Below are 18,362 nucleotides of genomic sequence, written 5' to 3' on the forward strand. Positions count from 1 at the left end.
CCAAAAAATTGAAGAAGAAACAATACTTCCAAACACATTTTATGAAACCAGTATAACCCTCATACCGAAACCTGGCAAGGATGGCACAAAAAAAGCAAACTACAGACCAATATCTCTAATAAATGCAGACGATAAAATACTAAACAAAATACTGGCAAATCAAATACAACATATTAAAAAAATAATACATCATGATCAAGTGGGATTCATCCCAGAATCTCAAGGATGGTTCAACATACGTAATACTGTTAACATAATACAGCACATCAACAAAACAAAGAACAAAAACCACATGATCTTATCAATAGATGCAGAAAAGGCATTCAATAAAATACAACACAACTTTATGTTTAAGACTGTCAACAAAATGGGTATAGAAGGAAAATATGTCAACATGATAAAGGCCATATATGATAAACCATCAGCCAATATCATATTAAATGGCATAAAACTGAGGACTTTCCACCTTAAGTCAGGAACAAGACAGGGTTGTCCACTCTCTCCACTCTTATTTAACGTGGTGCTAGAAGTTCTGGCCAGAGCAATCAGACAAGACAAAGAAATAAAAGGCATCCATATCGGAAAAGAAGAAATAAAGGTATCACTTTTTGCAGATGATATGATCCTATACATCAAAAACCCGAAAGACTTCACAAAAAGATTATTAGAAACAATAAACCAATACAGTAAGGTCGCAGGATACAAAATTAACATACAAAAGTCCATAGCCTTTCTCTATGCCAACAATAAAATATTAGAAAAGGAACTCAAAAAAATAATCCCCTTCACAATTGCAACAAAAAAAATAAAATACCTAGGAATAAACATAACAAACAATGTAAAGGACCTATATAACGAAAACTACAAAGCATTGTTAAGGGAAATCGAAAAAGATAGAACGAGATGGAAAAATATTCCTTGTTTGTGGGTAGGAAAAATAAATATAATTAAAATGGCCATATTACCCAAAGGCATTTATAAATTTAATGCAATTCCCATCAAAATTCCTATGACATTCTTTAAAGAAATGGAACAAAAAATCATCAGATTTTTATGGAAGTATAAAAAACCCCGATTAGCCAAAGCAATCCTAAGGAAAAAAAATGAAGCTGGGGGCATTACAATACCTGACTTCAAACTATATTATAGGGCCACGACAATCAAAACAGCATGGTATTGGCAGAAAAATAGACACTCAGACCAATGGAATAGAATAGAAAGTCCAGAAATAAAACCACATATATATGGTCAAATAATTTTTTATAAAGGGGCCAACAACACACAATGGAGAAAAGAAAGCCTCTTCAACAAATGGTGCTGGGAAAACTGGAAAGCCACATGCAAAAGAATGAAACTCGACTACATCTTGTCCCCTTGTACGAAAATTAATTCAAAATGGATCAAAGACCTAAATATAAGACCTGAAACAATAAAGTACATAGAAGAAGACATAGGTACTAAACTCATGGACCTTTGTTTTAAAGAGCATTTTATGAAATTGACTCCAAAGGCAAGAGAAGTGAAGGCAAAAAGAAATGAATGGGACTACATCAGAATAAAATGTTTTGCTCAGCAAGAGAAACTGACAACAAAATAAACAAACAGCCAACTAAATGGGAAATGATATTTTCAAACAACAGCTCAGATAAGGGCCTAATATCCAAAATTTACAAAGAACTCATAAAACTCAACAACAAACAAACAAACAATCCAATAAAAAAATGGGAAGAGGACATGAACAGACACTTCTCCCAGGAAGAAATACAAATGGCAGCAGATATTTGAAGAGATGCTCATCTTCATTCGTTATTAGAGAAATGCAAATCAAAACTACAATGAGATACCACCTCACACCTGTTAGATTAGCTATTATCAACAAGACAGGTAATAGCAAATGCTGGAGAGGCTGTGGAGAAAAAGGAACCCTCATTCACTGTTGGTGGGACTGTAAAGTAGTGCAACCATTATGGAAGAAAGTATGGTGGTTCCTCAAAAAACTGAAAATAGAACTACCTTATGATCCAGCAATCCCTCTACTGGGTATATACCCCCAAAACTCAGAAACATTGATACATAAAGACACATGTAGCCCCATGTTCATTGCAGCATTGTTCACAGTGGCCAAGACATGGAAACAACCAAAAAGCCCTTCAATAGAAGACTGGATAAAGAAGATGTGGCACATATACACTATGGAATATTACTCAGCCATAAGAAATGATGACATCGGATCATTTACAACAAAATGGTGGGATCTTGATAACATTATACGGTGTGAAATTAGTAAATCAGAAAAAACCAAGAACTATATGATTCTATACATTGGTGGGACATAAAAACGAGACAAAGAGACATGGACAAGAGTCTGGTGGTTACCGGGGGTGGGAGGGAGGGGGGCACGGGAGGGAAGGAGGAGAGGGGGAGGGGGAGGGGCACAAAGAAAACTAGACAAAAGGTGACAGAGGACAATCTGACTTTGGGTGATGGGTATGCAACATAATTGAATGACAAGATAACCTGGACATGTTTTCTTTGAATATATGTACCCTGATTTATTAATATCACCCCAGTAACATTAATAAAAATTTATTAAAAAAATGTATTAATATTTTAAGAAAAATCCCCAGGACCATAGAAAGATCCATAGGCAATGGTGCTCAAACAGGGTTCATGAAGGATCAAAATATAGTCTTAAAAGTAGTAGTCAGATTTTATAACATTATACTAAGTATTTTGTTTTCACAGTAAAATGTTATAAAAGATTTTCTGAAAATAATTTTATCTGACTCCTTTAATAGACATTTGATCACATCACAAAAAATAAAAATGAAAGAAGTTTGAAAACAATTATGAGGTATTTAAAGATGAGGGTAATTGAATATGATCACTACATTAAGGAAGAAGATTGGCATGGCCTATTTTCATGTAAATATGATTCAAATGAATAGCTGGGGTTGAGATGAATTAGATAATATCTAAGAACTTTCCATATCTAAATATTACATGATGATGAAATCTAGCCTTATCATAGTGATCCATCCACCCACCCTCTCTTTAATTTCACCTCCAGAATATTCTTAGCTAATTTTAACTCCCACTCTCATTCTGATATTTTGTTTTACAAAATCGTCACTTAAATAAAGCACCATGAGTGACTTATAATACTATGAGGGCATCTATAATCAATTCACAAAAGACAAAAATAAATTCATTTCTCCAACTTTTCTATCTCCTACTGTATCTCATTCTTTTAACCTTATTAATGAAGTATTCATATGAATTCTTTATAAAAATTGTTATAAATCTAGGAATGAAAAAATACACCTGAAATAATCTGCAGGAATTATACTATATATTTTTCTCTCCCTGTAGATCTTGGGTAGCTCTTTCTATTGATTTTTTATTTTTTTTTATTTTTATTTTTTAGAGAGAGAGAGGAGTGAGAGAGAAAGAGGGGGGGGGGGGATGAGCAGGAAGCATCAACTCCCATATGTGCCTTGACCAGGCAAGCCCAAGGTTTTGAACCAGCAACCCCAGTGTTCCAGGTCGATGCTTTATCCCACTGCGCCACCACAGGTCAGGCGCTCTTTCTAAATTAACTCAAAAGATATAGTAAAATAAGTTATTTCCTGTCAGATTCTTATTTATCCCCCGCCCACTCCCATACCTTTAACTTCATTTTCCTTCAGCTAATACACAGGATTAAGTTATTTAATTCTAAATGAAACACATCCTTGATTGTTCTGTGGAATGATGTCAGAAAGATATTAGTATGAAATCAAACTTTACAAGAAGATCTCTTTATGCTCCATTTAATGAGTTCACTAGATGAGCAATTATCCTCCATTCTGCGGGCGGCCACAATGAATGCGCCAGGCCAGTCCTGCTGGCGTGAGTGCCACCTCTCTCTAGTGAGCTTCAAACACCTCTGCTCCGACCAGTGCAATTGCTAGTTCCTAAGAATCAGTTTTATTTGCCCCCATTTTGTGCTCATTGTTACCATCTTCTATAATTTAATTGAATCATAAATAAAATAATTACACAAGGCTGTGAAACAAAAGGAGACTTATTTGTATAAAATCTATCTTGATTACTTCAATAAGACTCCATGAAAGTAAGTCATTAGTATGAGCTGTTAACTCAGGAAAAAGTAAAGAAATTTTAATATATTGGGGTGGTCAATAAACATAAAAACTAGAAAGAGGCTACACTTCAAATGACTTAAAAAAAAACTCTTTAGAGTCTCACTACTATTTAAAGAACTAATGGCGTGAACAGTAAACAATGCACCGTGGTGATATATGCTAGAAAGAGAAGAGTGAGCTCCAAACATCAGACCCTCAGTCTAACAAAAGGCCTTATTTTGAAAATATTGGGGAATAATTATTTGTGTTTTCTAAATTACAGTATCTGCATACTTCTTTAATGTCTTTCTGCTTTAAATGTTATCAGTTAATTGATAACTGATCAATTATTAACTCCATAAAAAGGCTTCTGCTATCAGCAAATCAAAAGCTTCAAAGAACTCTGTCTTAGAAATGAGAAATTTCTTGGGAAATTAACATTTTGCCAGTGTCAATCTTATTTCATGTAGAAGAAACTTGCAGTCACTATACACACTATACACACATAATTGTTTCTGGTTGCACTTGGATGAATTCTAAATGTTGAGTGATTAGGATCTCAAAAGAGGGATTCTGAGCTGTTTTTCTTTGGTCTTCCATATTTTGGAGAGGGAGAAAAAGAGAGCATTGTTTCACATTCTAGCTTGACTCAACTTTGAATACATGAAGTGTAATTTTAACAAAAATGTAGTGAGAACCATATGCTAGTATCATGCTAGGCAACATGGGAGATATAAGTTGTGGTTCTTGTCTTCTAGAAGTTTACAATTTAAATAGAAATAAGTGTACAAATACATACTTAATAAAACAGCATAAGTTAGATGTTATATGTAGCTTGCAAGTCTAGTAAACTAACAGAATAGATGGTGTTTCTCTGGGTCTATGGGTATCAGTAGATGAAAATGGAAGAAAGTGAAGAAGACAAAAGGAGATATTCTAGTTGAAGGGAAGTGACATGAAGTAAAAAGCAGGGAAGTTTTAAGTTGTCATTGAAGGATAGTGGGTGACGCTGTTTGGCAAGAAAGGAAGCTGTTTTTCTCAGCTGCAGGAACTCCGAGCACCTTCTCAAGCTGCTGCGAGGGGTTTCTAGCAGGTTGAGAACCACCACTTCAGAGAAAATGATTTTTTTCCCATGGCCAAGGTGTGGAAAATCATTTGTTTTGTGATACTTGAAGATTTTTACTATCCACATTGGAACTCTAAACCTGAAACACTTACTAAGGCATTTTAAAAATAACTTAAAAGTATTTCTTAACTGGATGAGTTTGTCCTTTGCAGAGGAAATCTATATGATCCCACTTGGTGATCTTTTAATCAAGAAATTCCACTTCTAGTATCAGAAGTTTTTATGTCTTCAGATGACCCTTTGGATATTTATTGGAAAGTCTGAGAATTTAAGATTGTCGTAGATTCCACAATCTCAGTTTTAGAGAGGAAAAATCAAGGCAAAAGTCCTCATGAGTCTCCTGTTTTATACTATATTACTGGTGTTCAGATACTGGAATACACAATAACACAACTCTGCACTTTGATCTAAGTATCTCAGGATATTGGCTTTTGTGAAATGGAATAAGATGCATTTGCTCGTATTGCCTTAAAATATAATGAGAAAACTTTGCTATATCTTTTTTTAAAAAATGAGCTCTTGTTAGTTTATATTGGCTAATTCTTGAAAATGAAGTTCTAAAAATGAAATCTTTAGGCATGCATTTATATGAAATACAGCTATATAAAAGATATAATCATTAAACTTCTTATATAGGTTACTTTTTCTACTACTTTTTCATAGCTTTTTTAGGCTACCATCTGTTGATAAGGTTTCACTATTTCTGAAGGATAGCAGTAATGTATACAAGAAGACTGCAAGAAATTTCCATAATTTATTATAAAAAGACATATTTAAAACATATATTCAATTCTTATTATTAATAGTAGACAAATTCATAGAAATTATACTGAAATGGTGAAAAAAAAGGGCAGCCCAGGAATTGGCTGTCACTGTATGTCTGCCTCTATGTTTTCACTTCCTAAACACATCTGCTTTGAGTTTATAATACTCCCTGGCAAGAACTTTACTTAGTTATCGATTACTGTCTTCAAATACAGTTCCCAACTGATATTGATCCTTCTTATTTTACTTGATCCTCCTCTAGCTTTTGGCATGGTTTCTGCCATGTTCTTGATGTTATCACATTCTCATGATTTTCTTTCTACTGCTCTGACAGTTTTTGTCTCTGTCTGCAGACTCCTCTTTCTCAGTCTTCCCTTGAATGGCAGCACTCCTCCATGATCTCCTGAATGCAGCCATGTTCTACTCTTGCCCTACATACACACTGTTCCCAGGACACCTCACCTACTCTCCTCTCAGTCATCTACATGCTGGAGAGGCTCTTCAGGTTAGACCACTGTCCTACTGGAAACCAGAAGGTCCCCAGATAAAATCACCTTCCTCCCCTCCTACCTCCTTTAACCCATGTTGCTCTTGTGTTATCTGTCTCAATGACTAGGACCCCTTAATTGCACAAAGCAGAAAGCTGAGAATGAACTTTCATATTTCTCCCTCATCCATATTTTAGACATTGAAAGAATGAAGGAGAATTTAATTTCTCTCTCTTAAATATCTTTCAAATCCTCCTATTTTTCTTTATCTTCACTGCCAAGACCACAGATCCTAGCATCGACCTGCTCCTCCAGTGCTTCCTGCATAATCAGTCTCCTTATTGGTCTCCCCTACCTTCAATTCACACTCTACAGTGAAGCCACAATGATCTTTCTAAATTGTGATTCTGATTATGTTGCTCCCATTTACTGTCCTTCAGTGGCTCTCCACTCAAATCCTCAGTCCTTGGTAGGATAAAAGACCCTTACAGATTGGCTCCCCCTTGCGTTAACAGCCTCATCTCTAACCACTCTCCTCTTCCTAACGATCTGCTAGTCTCTTTGGATGATATGCAGGTGCCCTCTATTCAATCCTTTGCCCTCAGCTTTCCTCACCACCCTTCCCCCTACACACAACATCCAATTTAGATAATTCCTGCCTATTCCTTTATGGCTCAGTTTAGATCAGGGGTCCCCAAACATTTTACACAGGGGGCCAGTTCACTGTCCCTCAGACTGTTGGACGGCCAGACTATAAAAAAAAACTATGAACAAATCCCTATGCACACTGCACATATCTTATTTTAAAGTAAAAAAACAAAACGGGAACAAATACAATATTTAAAGAACAAGTAAACTTAAATCAACAAACTGACCAGTATTTCAATGGGAACTATGGGCCTGCTTTTGGCTAATGAGATGGTCAATGTCCGGTTCCATATTTGTCACTGCTAGCCATAACAAGTGATATGACACGCTTCCGGAGACATGACACATGCGTCTCGTGTCACCAGAAGTAGTACTGTACATGAGAGACACCGCGCTTTGCATCACTGACCACCAATGAAAGAGGTGCCCCTTCCGGAAGTGCGGTGGGGGCCAGATAAATGGCCTCAGGGGGCCGCATGCAGCCTGCGGGCCATAGTTTGGGGACCCCTGGTTTAGATGTTGCTTGCTCTAGGCCAGCAGTTCCCAAACCATTAGTATCAATATCACCCAGAAACTTGTTAGAAATGCAAATTCTTGGGTTTCATCCAAACCCACTGAGTCAGAAACTTGGGGGGAGGTTAGGGCCCAGAAATCTGTATTTTAACAAACCTGTTAGCTAAATTCAGATGAAGGCTACAGTTTGAGAACTGCTACTCTAAACAGTTTTTCACAACAGGACTAAGACTGGTGCAGGTGCCTTTCCCAAGGGCTGACTACTCTAGACTATCAGATAAATGTTTGAGTTTTTATTATGCTGACTTTAAAATTTAAAGCCTCTGGTCATAGAAAGTCTTGATATTCAGAATATTTGCATTTGTGATATCGCATCTCACAAAGCTGTTCAATTCTCCACAAAAGAGTCCTGAGGGTGAACTGCACACAAAACGCTGAGTCATTGTCTATCAATCTGCTTTCACAGCTCACAAGTCCTCCTGTTGATTAGCTTTTCATCAATTTCTCAGAATTTTATTTTCAGAAGTAAACTAAAGCTATTTCTTGGTTTACCTAGATATAAATAGATTCTAACATGTATCAGATATGAAGTTCAGCAAGATTATTGGGTATATGTGTATATTTGAGAGGAAGATTGATTTAAATGATAATACATCCATCAGATCAAATACTTGTATAACTTCTTAAAGAGTGATATAATAAATTGTGCACTAAGAGGCAAAAATGTTGAAGACAGTTTAAAAAGCAAAATTATTGTGAGTATATTAAGTTATTGCTATTATAAGAAAACTCACAAGAATTTTTGTCAATTTTAGTGGCTTGAGCTCTCATCTTTCACATTGATCTTCCTTTCTTTTCACCTGATTTTAGGTAGATAAAGAAGAATGACGAAAAAAGGAAGGAAGGAAGGAAGGAAGGAAGGAAGGAAGGAAGGAAGGAAGGAAGGAAGGAAGGAAGGAAGGAAGGAAGGAAAGAAGGAAAGAAGGAAGGAGTTGCAAGACTGATGTAAGTCAAGTATTCTATGGTCAGAGCTAGAAGAAACCCCCAGTGAGGGGAGTCATTTGTCCAATGTCACACAGTCAGTGAGTAGGAGAACCACTACAAAACTCATCTCTTTCTCTCACTTGAGTGCTTTTTCAGTTATATCTGACCAAAATAGAACATTCTATTAGCTAGTTCTTGGGGAGTGCCGTCAGCAAAAATGTTGGAGTAGAATCCTCTAAAAGTCCACTCGTCCATAAAAGCATGAATAAACTGGCAGAACCGATGAGAATCAACATTTTTTGGACCCTGAAAACTAAAAATAAAATGTTTATAGCTTTTATGCTTAACCCAGGGAGATGTTTAACCAAGAAAAAACAGCTGAACTTGAGTAACAGCTCAAGGGGGGCCTTGAAGACACCATCCCATATTCTCAGCACGGGTACCTAGTACTAGAAAACATAATGAACCTTATTCGCAAAGAACTGTGTTCATTCCTGTTGACCTCTCTGGTGGTTTCCTACAGGACTAATTCAAAGAGCCTGACTTTATTTTACCGAAGTGGAAATTCTCCCAGGGCTGAAGTAGCTACCAGGGGTGGGGGTTGGGGTGGGAGTGGGGGTCATTTGTCTAAAACACTTAAAGGAAATGAATTAGTTGATGCCACCTGGATCAGGGAGTAATGGTTGGGACAAATAGTAGACTGCACAAAAAACAGAAAGAATGGCTGGGGAATGAGATGCATTGGGGAATAAGGGCTTTGAAAAGCTACTATATATCCTAAATAATTAGACGTTTGAAAAATGTTCAGAAATGACCTGAGAAGGCACTCAGCTCCCATCTGTTCTTGACCTGAGACTCTGCACAAACAGGAAGTAGGGTGTAAACCAAAGTTGTAAAGTGTTTGGCTGAGTGTTGTAGGCATGTCCCAATACACACAGATACACACACACACACACACACACACACACACACACACACACACACAATCCTTATGCAAAAAATGTGACAAATTTAAGTAACTTTTTGTTCTAGGCTTTAAAGAAATCTCTATTAAATCACTAGCTAAGCAAAGCCAACAAAACTGAGACTTCAGTGACACAAAAATTGTATTTCCAAGTTATGTATCATAAAACAAGTAAAGTAGGACATCTAAAATAAGACAAAGTAAGTATATCTCTTTAGTTTCCTTAGTGAGCTACACTTCTGTTTTTATTTATGTCTAATAGGTAATAAAATACAATTAAAAATTAATTTTGCTTTTATTTTCATTCTATAAAAAGGTACTTGGTCATGTTAAAGGTTTTATCTGAAGACCTCTAGCTAATAACTCCTTCTTAAGAGTTAAATGATTTTGGATCTTTTCTGTCTCATTAAAAAAATTTTTTTAATAGTAAAATATCTCTAGGGAAATTGTTTAATTCTTAATCTCACAAAGCCCAGGTTGATACTTAATGAGATATTAAAAAAAAGAGAGAAAGTAAAGTTACTTACAAATCTATCTTTTTAAAATATCTTCAAGTGCCATCATTAGAGATAGATAATTCTGAAACACAAATTTTTTGTAGTGACAGAGCTGTTCTGAATCTTTTTTAAAATTTTTTATTAATTTTAATTTATTGTGTTAACATGGATTCAAGTGTTCCACTCAATATAACACCCTCACCCCCCACCCCCGTGTCCCTATTTACACCCCTTTTGCCCCCTCCCCCTAACTCCCTCCTCCTTTCCTCTGGGATTTGCTGTCCTGTTATCTGTATCTCTGTGTTATGTATATATAATTTCACTCATCCCTTCAGCTTCTCTGATCCCATCTCCTAATCCCCCTTCCCTCTGACAGCTGTCCCTCTGCTCCCTGTGACCCAGCCTCTGCCTCTATTCCATCCCTCAGTTCACTTTGTTCATTAGATTCCACATACAAGTGAGATCATATGATATTTGTCTTTCTCTTCCTGCCTTATTTCACTTAGCATAACAATCTCCAGGTCCATCCGTGCCATCGCAAAAGGTAAGATTTCCTTCTTTTTCACGGTCATGTAGTATTCCATTGTGTATATATACCACAGCTTTTTAATCCACTCGTCCACTGATGGATGCTTGGGCTGTTTCCAGATCTCAGCTATTGTAAACAATGCTGCAATAAACATGGAGGTGCATTTCTTCTTTTGAATCAATGATTTGGTATTCTTAGGATATATTCCTAAAAGTGGGATGGCTGGGTCAAAAGGCAGATCCATTTTTAATTTTTTGAGGAAACTCCATACTGTTCTTCACAGTGGCTGCACACGTCTGCATCCCCACCAGCAGTACAGGAAGATTCCTTTTTCTCCACATCCTTGCCAGCACTTATTGTGTGTTGTTTTGTTGATGAGCGCCATTCTGACTGGTGTGAGGTGATAATTCATTGTGGTTTTAATTTGCATTTCTCTGATGATTAGTGACGTTGAACATTTTTTCATATGCCTATTGGTCATTGTATGTCCTCTTTGGAGAAAGTGTCTATTCAGTTTTTTTGCCCATTTTTTGGTTGGATTGTTTACCTTCACGGTGTTGAGTTTTAGAAATTCTTTATAGAGTTTGGTTATTAACCCCTTATCAATCATGTTGGCGAATATGTTCTCCCATTGTGTGCTTTGTCTTTTTATTTTGTTAATGGTGTCTTTTGCTGTGCAAAAGCTTTTTAGTTGGTATAGTCCCATTTGTTTATTTTGTCCTTCATTTCACTTGCCTGTGAAGATAAATTGGCAAAAATATTGCTACGAGAGATATTGAAGAGTTTACTGCTTATGTTTTCTTCCAAGATGTTTATGGTTTTGTAACTTACATTTAAGTCTTTTATTCATTTTGAGTTTATTTTTGTGAACAGTGTAAGCTGGTGGTCTGGTTTCATTTTTTTGCATGTACCTGTCCAATTTTCCCAATACCACTTATTAAAGAGACTGTCTTTACTCCATTGTATGCTCTTATCTCCTTTGTCAAATATCAATTGATCATAAAGGCGTGGGTTTATTTCTGGGTTCTCTCTTCTGTTCCATTGATCTGTATACCTGTTCTTATGCCAGTACTAAGCTGTTTTGAATACAATGGCCTTGTAGTATAACTTTATATCAGGAAGTGTGATACCTCCCACTTTATTCTTCATTTTCAAGATTGCTGAGGCTATTCGTGTTCTTTTTTGGTTCCATATAAATTTTTGGAACATTTGTTCTATATCTTTGAAGTATGTCATTGGTATTTTAATAGTAATTGCATTGAATTTATAAATTGCTTTGGATAATATAGACATTTTAATGATGTTTATTCTTTCCATCCATGAACACGGTATATGCTTCACCTTGTTTGTATCTTCCTTGACTTCTTTTTTCAATGTCTTATCATTTTCTGAGTACAAGTCTTTAACCTCCTTAGTTAAATTTACTCCTAGGTACTTTATTTTTTTGTTGTTGTTACAATAGTGAAGAAGCTTGTTTCCTTAATTTCTCTTCCAGGCAGTTTATTGTTGGTGTATAAAAATGCCACTGATTTCTGAATATTAATTTTATATCCTGCCACCTCGCCATATTCATTTATCAGGTCTAGTAGTTTTTTTACTTAGACTTTAGGGTTTTATATGTATAGTATCATGTCATCAGCAAATAATGATAGTTTTACTTCTTCTTTTCCAAAATGGATGCCTTTTATTTCTTCTTCTTGTCTGACTGCTGTGACTAGGACTTCCAGGACTATGTTGAATAAGAGTGGTGAAAGGGGGCACCCCTGTCTTGTTCCTGATCTTAAGGGGATTGCTTTTAATTTTTGCCCATTGAGTATGATGTTGGCTGTCTGAAACATGAATTTGAAATCTTTATTCTCTACAATTTCATCTTAAGCATGTCATTTTTCTCTGGGGTACCTCATTATTTTCTAGTATACACAAGGCATGGGTGTATGACGTTAAGCTGAGATGCTGTCTAATTTACTCTGAAGCTAAGTAATATTCTTTGGCTTTCGAATGTACTTAGCTTCTTATTGACAAAGATTCTCTCCTTGAGCAGATTTGAGTCAGGCTTCTCTGAGCTTTCTTCTCAACTGGGCCCAACCTTTGTACTTCCCTGTCTTTGTAGTGCCCAAGTTTAACAATAATCTTGGAAAATAAGTCAGTTTAGTGAGCATCTCCCACCCCTGATATCTGAGATCACCCTGGCATGTCTTCAGCAAGAACTTGGTCAAGTTGGTTTAGCCCCAAATTTTCTTTTATACCAGATGTTTTCACTCAGTAATTTTCCATCCATGGAACTGCTCCTTGCTCCTTGACTAGAAATCCCCAGTTTTCCTTGTTGCATTCAGAGTTGAGCCCAATATTGCTCCCCTACTAGAAAACCCCATTATTTTTGTCCTTCTGAATTCCTTAAGAATTCTATAAGAAGTGTCTGAATGAATTTTCCTTTAATACTGTCCCAACAGTACACTTGTTGGCACACACAAAAAAGACCTTCCTCAGAAGATGAAGAATAAGACCCTTTTCTCTGGAACAATGTTATTCTTAAGAAATGTCATGATTAGTATTTCTCTACTTGCAAGTGAATATGAGAAATCCCAGAGAGTTCAACAGAGTACACCTGAAATGCACAACACTACCTGCATCCATATGGCAAGGACTTCTTATTTCTTGGTCAAAATGCAATGTACATTCTTAACGTATTATTTTGACAAAGGTGGGTAACTGACAGAAACAGTTTTAAAATTGTTCCATGTTAAAACCCTTTGGGTCATGATATGAGGCCTTAAACACTCTTCATCTGTGTGCTGGGATGAACGCAGAAGTCTTTCAGAAGAATCTTGTGTGTGCCCATACGCATGTGCTTAGCCACTAAAAGCAACAGTAATTCTTTTCTTGGCTATCATAAATAAGGGCTGACCAACGCCTTGATCAGTGGTTGGTCAGGGCAGATGGGTCTATATTTAATAGACAAAGCCTAATAACTATACTCCAGGCATTTTCCCCAGGCCCCATCTCAAATCCCCTGCCACCCAGAAGTCCTCACAAGTTAAGGTAAAGATAACAGTCTTCATTTTGTTAAGGGATTTTAGCTTTTCTATATAGTGGCATACTTGCTTTTCTTTATTCTGTTCCTTTAAAAATTTAGGATATCTTACTGCATTTTCTGTATTGTTAAAGAATACATTCAGTACATAATATAAATATCTTTCAGTCACTTTTCAATATTTATTAGAAAACACACACACACACATACACACACACACAAGCTTCCCACAAAGTGTGAAATATTTGGTGTTAAAAATAGTAGAGAAAGCTGCTACATATTGTGCTGTATGCAGAGTGCAATGCATAAAATAAAAATCCCTAGTTCAGCGCCAGAAGAAGGCTTGCTTGCAGCTTGCTTAAATATTTGTTTTAAATATAGTACAAAAAAGTCTTCTGTTTTTTTCCTTGATTAGCTTTAGAAAAGGAAAAGAGAATCTGTTTTCAAAAACCATATTAAAAAAATAGAAAAATGTATTTTAGCACTAAGTTTCTTAATCTCTTCCTTCACCCCCTTTCATTTAAAACATTTCCTCATTTTGCCTCCTGAAAATATATATGGCTTTTCTGAGCCTAGTGATATTGCCTTACCAAGTTTCTTAAAATAACTGACAACCAACCAACCAACCAATTAACCAGCCAGCTATCCAACCTACCCACCCACCAATCAACCAATGAACTGACCTAGCTGAGCACGTATTTTGTGATCCCATATATCCATGCAGGTGCTAAATATTCTTTCAGATCTGTCCTACATCATTTAGGTACTATCTCAGACATAACTATGGCAACTGAATGAAATTCCCTTTTATAATGAAACTTCTTCGTTTTTGCCTAATTTAGCTCTATTTTTCTTTATTATCCACATTGAGCTGCTAAAACCTATATCATTCTTCCTTCTTTTTTTTTTTCCATAGAAGAACAAACAGTTTAAGATTTGAAAATTGTTTTGCATTAATGGCCTGATAATTAGGTAGGCTAGTGGGGCTGATATGCCCTGAGTATAAGTAACAAAGTGGCCCATTTACCTGTAAAAAATTTAATGTAATAGGAAAGACAATTAAAAGTTGGTTTGTCAGCCATAAGAAATGATGACATAGACCAGGGGTAGTCAAACATTTTATACCTACCGCCCACTTTTGTATCTCTGTTAGTAGTAAAATTTTCTAACTGCCCACCGGTTCCATAGTAATGGTGATTTATAAAGTAGCGAAGTAACTTTACTTTATAAAATTTATAAAGCAGAGTTACAGCAAGTTAAAGCATATAATAATAATTACTTACCAAGTACTTTATGTCAGATTTTCACTAAGTTTGGCAGAATAAATCTTTATAAAACAATTTACTATAGTTAAATCTATCTTTTTGTTTATTCTTTGGTTGCTCCACTACCGCCTACCATGAAAGCTGGAACGCCCACTAGTGGGTGGTAGGGACCAGGTTGACCACCACTGACATAGACCCACTTGCTCTGCAACCCCTGCACCGGGCGCCCTAGATCCCAGATCCTCCCGCGCCAGGGTCTGCACTGCGTGTGGGCCCCAGCAATAGCATGAGCGGCGCACGTGGTGCAGGCTGGGTGGCGGCGTGCCTGGTCCTCCGCCAGCATCTGCTGTTGCGTTTAAAGGCTGACGTGGGGCCAGCGGCAAGCTGGCCGGGGGCTTTGGCTGCATCCCTCCTAGTCTGCAGAAGATTCAACCAATGGTTCATATGATGATGTGCTGGATGCTGAACAGCTTCAGAAACTCCTTTAGCTGCTGAAGTCAACTGAGGATCCTATCATTTTTGAAAAAGTTTTGGTCACTCTGGGTAACAATGCAGCCTTTTCCGTTAATCAAGTCATTATTTGTGAATTGGGTCATATTCCATTTGTTGGAAACAGTCCCAACTACAGTATTAAAGAGAAAGCTTTAAATGTTCTGATTAACCTGAGTGTGAATGTTGAAAATCAAATCAAGATAAAAGTATACATTGATCAGGTCTGTGAGGATGTCATCTCTGGTCCCCTGACTCCCGGAGCAGCCGGCAGGACTGAGATTGTTAATAAACATGACAGTTACCAATAACACCACTAGCACCTGCTTACCAATTACATTACAGACCTGTTCCAGGTGTTGCTTATGGGAAATAGAGGCACCAAGGTCCAAGTTTTGAAACTGATGTTGAATTTGTCTGAAAATCCAGCCATGACCGAAGGACTGTTTGATGCCCAAGTGGATTCATTGTTCCTTTCCTTTTAAGACAGCCATGTGGCAAAGGAGATTCTCCTTCAAGCTCTTATATTATTTCAGAATATAAATAATTGCCTCAAAAAGGAAGGCCATTCAGCTGTTCAGCCTACTTTCCCTAAGGCTCACTGTTTTTACTGTTATACAGGGAATAGTGTGCCCAGAAAATAAGAGCGTCAGTTAATCACCATGATGCAGACATTAGGGAAAAGGTAACAATACCCAAATTCTAACTGGCAGGTCATATTTTCCCAGAATAATACAGTCAGAAGTAATGCATGTAAACTTTCAAAGGGATTCAGCTGCTGAATTCAAACAGTTAACCCCAGGTTTCATCATTGATATAGCTATCACTTGCCATGGTCTTCTGGTTTACTATGGACCACTTTATTGGTACCAAATGAATGCAGTATAACAGGTTATTCTGAAATATTTATTTTTATGTTGCTATTTGCTGAACTACTTCAATTACGCCCTCGACATAGAATGACAGTGACCTTTTTGTGTAAGCTACTCTTCTACTCTTTGCTGAGATTTGTAGCTACTCATGGAGAGAGCATTAGCATGTCACTGTTACAGAACCTCCACAAGAATTACCTTGTTCTAATCATAGCAATGAGATCCTAGGCGATTGAGTCCACCTGCCAGCATAGTCATACTGCTTTCAAAAGTCTGTTCCAATCATTAAACTCTGTTCCAGTCAAAGCAAATTGTAAACTTTCAGAAGTGTTTCCTGTACTCACCCACCCCCATTCAGTGTGCCAGTATGAAGATGGTGTGTATAACATACTGGGATCAGTCCAAATGTCCAACTACAGACATTGGTTACATTATTAATCTACTCTTAAAAGAACTAACCAGGTCTGATTGTGCCAATGTGAAAAGACACCCATAAAGTATGGATGCATTTTTTAAATGAAAAATATTGATGCTTACATATGGTCAGCATGCTTCTAAAGCAACACCCAAACTCCAGGGAGTGGGCCTCTGGAGTGAGGAAATGACTTTTCTATGTACACCTTCTAATGTTTGAATATTTTACTATAGCATAAATTTTATAACAATTTTCTTTTTTTTTTTTTTTTTTTGTCTTTTTCTGAAGCTGGAAATGGGGAGAGACAGTCAGACAGACTCCCGCATGCACTCCACCGGGATCCACCCGGCACGCCCACCAGGGGCGACGCTCTGCCCACCAGGGAGCGATGCTCTGCCCCTCCGGGGCGTCACTCTGTTGCGACCAGAGCCACTCTAGCGCCTGGGGCAGAGGCCAAGGAGCCATCCCCAGCGCCTGGGCCATCTTTGCTCCAGTGGAGCCTCGGCTGCAGGAGGGGAAGAGAGAGACAGAGAGGAAGGAGAGGGGGAGGGGTGGAGAAGCAAATGGGCGCTTCTCCTGTGTGCCCTGGCCGGGAATCGAACCCGGGACTTCTGCACACCAGGCCGATGCTCTACCACTGAGCCAACCAGCCAGGGCCCAATTTTCTAAATAAAAAGGACAAATAACTCACACACAAAAAAGAAATGATGACATAGTGTCATTTATGACAACATGGATAGACCTTGAGAACATTATACTGAGTAAAATAAGTAAATCAGAAAAAGTTAAGAACTGTATAATTTCACACATAGGTTGGATATAAAATTGAGACTCATGGACAGAGATAAAAGTGCAGTGGTTACCAAGGGGAGGAGGACTTTGGGGAGGGGGTCATGGGAAGGGCGTGAAGAGGGACAGATATAAGGTGACGGAAAATTATTTAACCTTGGGTGATGGGTACACAACATAATCAACTGTTCAAATGCTATAGTAATGTTTACCTGGAACCTATATACTCTTATTGATAAATGTCACCCTGTTAAATTTAATTTAAAAAAAAAAAGTTGGTTTGTTTTTTATCATCACCATGCGATGGTGATTCTAAACATCAGTAATAAAATACCCCACCCTGAAGGGGAGGGCCACTCTCACCCCTCCCCCAACTTGTCATACTCCTGTACTGCACTAGCAATAAACAAGGGCCCCACTCGTCATACTCCTGTACTGCACTATCAATAAACAAGGGCCCACTCGTCATACTCCTGTACTGCACTATCAATAAACAAGGGCCCCACTCGTCATACTCCTGTACTGTACTATCAATAAACAAGGGGCCCTTTTGCATTTTTTCTTTAGCTATATAATTCTCAAATGTGAAAGATTTGGTAAAAGTGAATGAAACTTTTAAGTTCAGATGTCTAAAAGTATTATTTGTGTGGCAGAGAGAGGTTCTGTTCTTTTTTCATATTTGTTTGAAGGTTTTAGAACTACTGGAATTCTGTAAACACCACAGTCAGTCAGTGAGAGACCGGGCAATGAAGAAAGAAATGTTCCATAATTTTACCAAGGCTCAGTGAAGTGGCTAAAATGAAACAAAAATTCAAGTCTTTCTTGCCTATCCTATTCTCAAGGGAGTTTAACAGTCACTCATA

General features: G+C 37.3%; 1 protein-coding gene and 1 pseudogene across 1 annotated transcript in view; one reads left to right on the top strand and one right to left on the bottom strand.

Moving 5' to 3' along the window:
* The window catches only part of GPR158 (G protein-coupled receptor 158), a 509,338-nt gene that overhangs the window by 43,725 nt on the left and 447,251 nt on the right, over window positions 1-18,362 (bottom strand). The window lies entirely within an intron of this gene.
* LOC136405989 (armadillo repeat-containing protein 10 pseudogene) lies at window positions 15,221-16,129 on the top strand (annotated as a pseudogene).

The sequence above is a fragment of the Saccopteryx leptura genome, chromosome 5 (genome assembly GCF_036850995.1).
Source record: "Saccopteryx leptura isolate mSacLep1 chromosome 5, mSacLep1_pri_phased_curated, whole genome shotgun sequence".
Taxonomy (NCBI): domain Eukaryota; kingdom Metazoa; phylum Chordata; class Mammalia; order Chiroptera; family Emballonuridae; genus Saccopteryx; species Saccopteryx leptura.